An 8,802-nucleotide genomic window follows, 5' to 3' on the forward strand; every position below is an offset into this window, starting at 1 on the left:
AGAGAGAGAGAGAGAGAGAGAGAGAGAGAGAGAGAGAGAGAGAGAGAGAGAGAGAGAGAGAGAGAGAGAGAGAGAGAGAGAGAGAGAGAGAGAGAGAGAGAGAGAGAGAGAGAGAGAGAGAGAGAGAGAGAGAGAGAGAGAGAGAGAGAGAATGTTGTCACAGAAGACTTCATGAGGGCACTGCATGGGAGAAGGTTAAGGAGTGGATAGTGCATGAGATGACTGCACCTTATTCTATTATGAAACGGAAAGAGAAACTTGACTTAAAGCTTCCTAACGCCCCATCATACACATTTCTTTATTGTTAAATGTGAAATTGTTTTGCTCTACTTCTATCATTTGAGTACATAATATTATCTTTTTCAATGCAGTTTCCTGAAAATCCCTTTGCTAAGGTTACTCGGCACTCTCGAATCCGTCATGATCTGACGGTCCAGAAGCTCTCCAGCACTCCTGGTTCATCGGTCTTGGTGATCAGGGAGGAGAGTTGTCTTGTGCCGCTCAGGTGACACACCCACCATCGTGTGTCAACGTACTGAACATGGAAGTTTATGGGGGAAGTGTTTTGTGCTTGACAGCCGTTACACAAAGTTACTATATGGCTTCTATTTGTTGTCAAACGTGTTTCTTTTCGAGGAATTTTAGGATCATCCCCTCATGTAGTGCGTTTGCATTTGTAGCCAGAGGTAATGCGCAGAGCCAGTCCTAAGTTGTCGGCCGGGCTCCTACTGGGAGAATTTCGCTGTATCGAACGGTACTAAGATAACTTTTAACCCCACGGCTTATACGAAGGGGGGGGGGGGGGACGCACTTCAAAGAGATGAACTGGCAGTCATATCCCCGCTCGGGTAAGTATAATCTAGCGGTGTCTGGGTGTTGGCAAAGGTAGCACGCTCCTGGTTCTCTTCTTTTGCTGGCCAGAATCATGAAGAGAGAGAGAGAGAGAGAGAGAGAGAGAGAGAGAGAGAGAGAGAGAGAGAGAGAGAGAGAGAGAGAGAGAGAGAGAGAGAGAGAGAGAGAGAGAGAGAGAGAATATTGGATGTATGTATCACTGATCACGCCGCTGTTTCCCTGCCGACGTTTACGCAACTTGTTTTTTGTTCACTTGTAATGACGTATATGTTTTGGCTCTCTTGTACTTTCTGCTTACAAGGACATCACAGCCAAGGGCCCTTCGGAAATAGGTCAGGCTGGAGGCGCTATTGATGCGGGTCGGAAGGGTACCCACGATGCTCTTTTGTCAGATTACCATAACAAGCGCCACACGACACGTGTGCCCGATCCCTTCTCTTTCACGTCTGTGGTTTATGAATTTATGATGCGAGCGATGTTTTTTGGCTCGCCTGAAATGAAAAGGAAAAGACAAAAAGCAGGAAGACCATCGATATCCTGTGCCTGTTGCCGCTTTGTAAACTATTTCGCATGAATGTCGGGCGAGTCCTGTTGGGCTTTAATATCTTCAGTGATCCTCGCAGGAACTTACAGCTTACAAAATTAAATCCGGAATATTCATGCCTTGAGTGTGGGCCAGTGGGAGCGGCCGCAGCAATATGGCACAGGCGGCGGTGATAGAAAAAACGGGGCCCAGCTATAAAAAGTGAACAAGGCATGTAAATGACCAATGAACTGAGTTAAATTAAACTGTTATTTTTACAGAGGCGCCGGGCCGCTACGAGGGAACGCGACATTACGTTCCTAACAGCCGGGAACACCCAGTAAGGGGAACAATTCGACTTTATTTGCATGGAGCGCGGCCGCCCGTGGTCCCCGCCGACGCGCGCTGTTCCTACACCCGGGATACAATTTACATCTCGGGACATCCAACATGCAAATGAAACTGTAATTAAAGAACTAAGTCTTGTTTGGCCTAGACGCAATAACCTGGCGTCGGTGCCTGCTCCTGCTGCTGCTGCTGCTGCTGCTGCCGCCCCTCTGGTGTCCCTGCTGCCTCTGCACTGAGGAACATTTTGCGGCGAGGAAAGTATTAAGGCCGCGCGCCGAGGAAACCCACAGCCGAGGGGGAGGATGGCGGCCACTGTGAGGCGCTGCAGGGGAAGGCAATTCTGAACTCTGTAGCACAGGCTTAAAGGGAAACACGAATGCTAGGTTGCAATCACGCTACCCAAGAATCCTTTTGTATTTCCATTTATTTAAAAGTAAATAGATTTTCTTAATTATAAATAAATGTCGAAATGAGCAAGGTACATTAAAATTCACGTCGCCTCCTACTTCTTAACTCGTATTCTCCACCCTAAGCATGTGTGGGACCGAGGAAGAACGGAGAGGGAAGATGCTCCTCATCTCCTTCGGATGGGCAGTTTCCCTAATGCTGTGAGGGATGTTTAACCTTCCCATTCATCGTTATCCTGCACTATACTATTGATTTCCATCCTCCCTCAGTGGTTTCTCATTCTTTTTTTTTTTTTACAGCATAGGAAGCAGCTCAAGGGCAAACATAAATGAGAAATAAAAGGCCGCTAATCACTGCCCCTATAAAAAGGAGCATAGATGAGTGGCCAAAGAGAGGTCAGTTTCGGGTGTAGAGGTGTCTCGAAATTCTCCTCATGAAAGAGGTAACGTTGTAGGCAGGAGGAAATACAGACGAAGGAAGACTGTTCCAGAGTTTATCAGTGAAGGGGATGAAACAATGAAGATGCCGGTTAACTCTCGCAAAAGGGATTTGGACAGTATTGGAGCTGGAGTAGAAAGTCGAGTGCAGCGGGGCCGCGGGAGGAAGGGGAGGCATGCAATTAGCAAGTTCAGAAAAGCAGTCAGCGTGGAAATATCAATAGAAGATAGAAAGAGAGGCAACATTGCGGCGGAATTTAAGAGAGAGAAGACTGTCAGTAAGAGGAGGGGAATCGGTGAGACGAAGAGCATTAGACTCTACTCTGCCCAAGAGAGCTGTGTGTGTGGAGCCCCCCACACACATGAGATGACATTGTATACTCCATACGAGGGTGGAAAAGTCCCCTGAATATGGATAGCATCTGAGAGGGAGAAAATAACTGGTAGAGGCGATACAGAACGCGACAAATCAGGAAGCTGATTTAATAAGTGATAAGATATGAGGTTTTCATTTGAGATTTTGAGTTAAGGATGCACCGAGGATGTTTAGTGTAAAAGAAAGGGACATCTGAATGTTATCGAAGAATAGGGGATAGGTGTTTGGAAGATTGAATCGAGTTCACAGGTGGAGAAATTGAATTTTTGAGGCGTTGAAGGACACCAAGTTCCTCCTGTCCCAGTCAGAAATGATAACAAGGTCTGAGGTTAAGCGTTATGCAGCCTCCAGTCTAGAGTCTTGTAATTCCTGTTGGAAGGGTCTTCTGTTGAAAGAAGTTGAATAATGCAGAGTAGAGTCGTCGAGGTAGGAGTGAACAGGACAGTTTGTTTAGGAAAGATCATTGATTAATAACAGAAAGAGAGTGGGAGATAGGACAGAGCCCTGTGGGGAAACCATTGTTGATAGGATTAGGGGAAGAACAATGACCGTCTACCACAGCAGAGATAGAATGGCCGGAAAGGAAACTGGAGATAAAAGTACAGGGAAAGGGATATAATCCGTAGGAGGGTAGTTTAGAAAGCGAAGATATGTGCCAGACTCTCAAAAACTTTCGAGATGTTTAAGGCAACAGCAAAAGTTTCACCAAAGCAGCTATGAGAGGATGAGCAGGAGTTTGGCAAGAAAGCAAGATGATCATGACCAGTAGAATGTCCCTTGCGGAACCCATACTGGCGGTAAGAGGATACAGCCTTGAGATTAGATAAAGAGAGAGAGAGAGAGAGAGAGAGAGAGAGAGAGAGAGAGAGAGAGAGAGAGAGAGAGAGAGAGAGAGAGAGAGAGAGAGAGAGAGAGAGAGAGAGAGAGAGAGAGAGAGAGAGAGAGAGAGAGAGAGAGAGAGCTATGTCCGTAACGTGCTGCTTCAATAAAGAAAACAGAGAAAAAAAAATTACACAGGTTCCGCCGACAGTACTCTCCATTCACTTCACCCACCATCTATCCCTCCCACACGCTCCCTCAGCTTCCTTCACCCACGACAGCATCCCACAACATCTAACGTTATCCTCTGCTCCTCAAGCCCCAAGTTCTGCTCCTCAAGCCCCAAATTTTGCTCCTCAAGCCCCAAGTGGCTGTCGAGCAGATTAAATCACCAAAGCGGGCGATCTCGTAATGTGCCAATATGCTTTCTGTTACCTGCATTTCCATGTTTCCATGTTTCTGTGGTATCCTCCAGAAGTATTCCCCCATTTACCTTTCCGTTCCAGATTCCCTCCCTCAGTTTCCTCTTCCCTTCCCTAACACCAAAACTTTCCACAGCCTCACCTTCCATTACCCTCCCACAGTACAGTTTTCTCCGACGGTACATCTAAACACCTCACTCCATCCCTGTCATTATCAAAAGTACTCCCCCATTTTCCTTTCCGTTCCAGATTCCCTCCCTCAGTTTCCTCTTCCCTTCCCTAACACCAAAACTTTCCACAGCCTCACCTTCCATTACCCTCCCACAGTACACAGTTTTTTTCCGACGGTACATCTAAACACCTCACTCCATCCCTGTCATTATCAAAAGTACTCCCCCATTTACCTTTCCGTTCCAGATTCCCTCCCTCAGTTTCGTCTTCCCTTCCCTAACACCAAAACTTTCCACAGCCTCACCTTCCATTGCCCTCCCACAGTACAGTTTTTTTCCGACGGTACATCTAAACACCTCACTCCATCCCTGTCATTATTAAAAGTACTCCCCCATTTACCTTTCCGTTCCAGATTCCCTCCCTCAGTTTCCTCTTCCCCTCCCTAACACCAAAACTTTCCACAGCCTCACCTTCCATTACCCTCCCACAGTACACAGTTTTTTTCCGACGGTACATCTAAACATCTCACTCCATCCCTGTCATTATCACCTGTCCACGCTATATCCCTCTGCTAATATCCCCTTTACCTTCCCTTAGTACCCTGCCGAAGCCCTGCAGCCCCACCCTTGTCATTACCCTCCCCTACTATACACCCTTATACACATTATCCTTCTCATTACCTCTCAATGACCCTTCCCATTATACATCCCATTATGCCCGTCCCAGATACCCTGCCTCAGCCCTTGCCAGATTGTTGTACTCAGAGCATCTTATTTATTGTTTTTGACATTTAATTATTGCCAAAAGACGCCAGAAATGAACGACTTTAACGATAACTATAAATTAATCTCGTTATTGGGGTGTAGTAGACAGTTTTTGGGTCGGAAAATGGTAAATGTAAAAGCCTAAGTAGGACGACCTGGCACCTTTGGCCCTTACCCCTGTCTGACCCCATTTCCCTCCCCATTACCTTAGCTCAGCCATCTTTTCCATACCCTCCCCCCTGTCCCCTGTCCCATTAGCCTCCCCATTGTTTTTTTTTTCCATACTCTTCCACCTATACCCACACCATCACCATCCATTACTCTACCCAAACTTTCCCTTTTACCTTCTTAGCTTCACTCCCAAGCCTTGCCCATTTGCCTACCCATCCCCACCCTTACTCTCCCCATCACGTTCCTCATCCCCTCCCTCCTCATTACTCTCCCCATACCCTCCCCAGGCTGCAGGTGAGGCCCACGCGCCCCTCACACATCAGCGGGGCGGCAGTTCCACATAATGGCAGTTTTCACGGTCGAAGGCACGGCGGGGATCCTCCTCCTCTGACCCTCGCCTCCCCTCGCACGTGTCTCCAACCAGCTGCACCCCCCCTCCCCCACCACCCCTGTTAGCCTCATCCCCCCCCCACCACTACTACCATTACCGTGACTTCTGACCTGATTGTACGAGTATTAGTTCTAGTATCACTTTTGTTTTGTTGCCCTGACAAGACGTGCCGCCGCCTCCTCCGCCTCTACCACCACCTTGGAAGTCTTTGCGACACATATCCTGGCCTTGAATGTGTAGATAAGAATGTATTGCCTGTATGTAATGTGGTGACCCAGGCGACGTTTATGTATGCGCATGTGGTTGCTGGCAGGTCCTTTTTTTTAACGTTCATGCAACAACTTTTTTTTTTTTTAATGTTGTATCCATCGTTATCGCGCTTTGGTTTGGTCCTTTGAATATTATGTACACGTGATCCCTTGTTTGTCTCTCATCTTGCAGTTCTCCGTCGTCTGTTCTCATGCATTTTCAATTTACTTCATGTTCATTGTGTTAGCGTTTTTATTAAAGTTTCGTTATTACTTTGTCTACCTTCTTTTCATGTGCTTGCGTAGCCTCCCGCAGGACAAGAACATTGCCTATATCACTCCTCACTACTTTTAATCCTTTAGTCCTTTGAATCGCGTGTTGTGGCCTCGTACAGCTTCGACGTAAAGGATCTGGCGCCCCGCTGCCCAGTCTCCGTCCCCTTCATGCTCCTTTTCCCCTCGTCTCCTCCCCTTACTCGGTGAATGGGTCGACTTGGCGGTAAATTTTAATGTTCCTCGGCTATTGTTCCTCAGCCCGGCCGGTGCCCCTCCCCTGCGCCGCTCCCCCGCCCCGCTAACCACCCGATGGCTAATTAACTCATCATCCGTAAAGAGGAAGGCGTAAAAAGGGAGGGAGTCCGCTGGGGGAGCCGCGACCTTCCGATAATTTGTCTATGATTCGTGTGTGTGCGTGTGTGTTCGTGTGTTCGTGTGTGTGTGTGTGTGTGGACCAAAATCATCTCAGAGCCTCGCCGTTCATATTGTACACATTTTGCTCCTCTCCTTTATACCCTCCTGCATGGCCGAGGTCTTATGTGTTTAAACATCGTATCCCACAGTTCTCGGATCGACTTTTTCTTTCCCATTTCTTCCTGTTTTTCATGTATCTTGATTATTCTCCACTCATTTATTTTCCTCTTTTTATCTTATTACTTTGATATTTTTTTTATTCCTATTATGTTTCCACTTCTCATTCCTTCCTATCTGGTCCCTTTTTCCCCCTTTGAAATGTTCTCTTAACCCAGTGTATTCCGAACCTAAGCATTTTCCTTTTCCATACTCTGCGCGCGTGCATATTTCCCTCTCATTTGAGCTTCCCCTCGCTCCCTCTTCCATAACCCGTCTGAAGTCCTTCCTGTTCTGTACCCCTCTGCATGCACTCACGCTCCCTCCTTCCTTCACCTTTATTCACCCTCTCTGTATTCCTTGCATTCTCATTTCATTCCATACTTATCTTTTATTTTTACTTTTCTCGATAATTATTTTCCCCATCCCCTGCTTCATTTTTTTCCATATGCTCTACATTTTCGCCTCATTCCATATTCCTCTCCACCTTCACCTCATCCGCCACTCCCGGTTTTTACACATTCTCTCTCTCTCTCACCTAACTTCATTTCACTTCTCCTCCTCTACCTCTTCCCTTTATATTTCGCTCTCGTCTCATCTCTTCCTATGCCATTCACCACCTCCATCCTTTCCCTGCACATTCCCCATTGGCGCTCCATCCCATAGCACACCACGCATCCCTTCCTTCCTTCACCTGCCTCTTTTCCCCTCCTCTCCCCTCGCCTCCCCTGCTCACCTGCCCATCACCTGTGTACAAATATTGACTCGCATTATCTCCTGCCTCCACCACGTCCCGGCCAGATGTTTGAGACCCTTTAATCCATCGTTCCGCCTTGACAGAGAGAGAGAGAGAGAGAGAGAGAGAGAGAGAGGGGGGAGGAAAACCGGAAACGAACTGCATGGAGAGGTGGCGTAACGTGGCAAAGTTCTGCTGGAATAGTTCTCTGCTTTTGCCTTGCTTTCCATCAAGGTCTCTCTCTCTCTCTCTCTCTCTCTCTCTCTCTCTCTCTCTCTCTCTCTCTCTCTCTCTCTCTCTCTCTCTCTCTCTCTCTCGGAAGGGAGAAACAAAAATAAACAAACAATGGATTTAATTTCGCTCACGTTGTTTCTCTCATGTCCCGCGGCAACAACTAAACATAAACTCAGGTGTAGAGTTTGCTGTGTTCATTCGCTTACAACATTGATGTGATTATATATTTTCCTTTTTTCCCCTCACCATAACTTTTTTGGCTCCTGCGGCGCCGTATCAGCAGCGTGCGTGTAAGTCTGAGTATCGTATTACGTCAGCCATTTCATATGACCGGATTATTCCCTCCCCCTGTCCCCCCCTGACAATACGGCGCCTCATCATCCCAGACGCGCCTAATGGGAGGGACACAGGATCCACAGCTTGCCCTTGTCGCTGGGGGAGAGAGGGAAGGGGAAAGGGGATCACAGAGCTGCTTAATCCTATTACAGTGTTTGTTTATGGTGTCACCTGCGAGTCTACGTACTAGTGTCCTCCGTAATGCTGCTGCCGCTGTCACGTGGGTTAAAAGCCGAAATTCAATATGCTAACAAATATACCGCGTCGTGTTCGCTGGCTCCACCGCTCTCAGTTTCGCTTCAAAATATAAACAAAAGGATACTTAGATAGTGACCTGCAACACCTCTTCATCTTCACAGGTTAATAACAAAACAAAAGAAAACGTCATCTTACCCTCCCCCTTTCACAGTCCCAATCAAAAGTATGAACCTTAAAAGAACATCTAAATCGAAACCTAAGGAACCTCCGCAACTTCTTCACCTCAGTAGCAAAATAAGTAGTATGTAGGTATCAAGAAGAGACGAGAACCGCAGCTAGTCGGAGCGAAAAACATAGGCAGGTGAGGGGAATGGGCCCTGAATGACTGAGGGTTAGAAGTGGTCGGAAAGGTGACACGGGGCCTGTATTTATTAAGAAATTAATTAAAAAAATTCTCGTATACAGGTGTCCGGTGAAACGACACACGTGGAGGGGGAAGATTAAAGGTGGAAGAGGGAGGAA

At 47.2% G+C, this 8,802-nt stretch overlaps 1 long non-coding RNA gene across 1 annotated transcript in view; it reads left to right on the plus strand.

Moving 5' to 3' along the window:
* The window catches only part of LOC127007126 (uncharacterized), a 64,065-nt gene extending 58,350 nt beyond the window's left edge, over positions 1-5,715 (plus strand). The window contains exon 3 of the long non-coding RNA XR_007760077.1: positions 5,579-5,715. This is a non-coding gene — a long non-coding RNA (uncharacterized LOC127007126). The remainder of the gene's footprint in view (positions 1-5,578) is intronic.
* The last annotated feature ends 3,087 nt before the right edge of the window (positions 5,716-8,802 follow it).

Source organism: Eriocheir sinensis, chromosome 3, assembly GCF_024679095.1.
Source record: "Eriocheir sinensis breed Jianghai 21 chromosome 3, ASM2467909v1, whole genome shotgun sequence".
NCBI lineage: Eukaryota > Metazoa > Arthropoda > Malacostraca > Decapoda > Varunidae > Eriocheir > Eriocheir sinensis.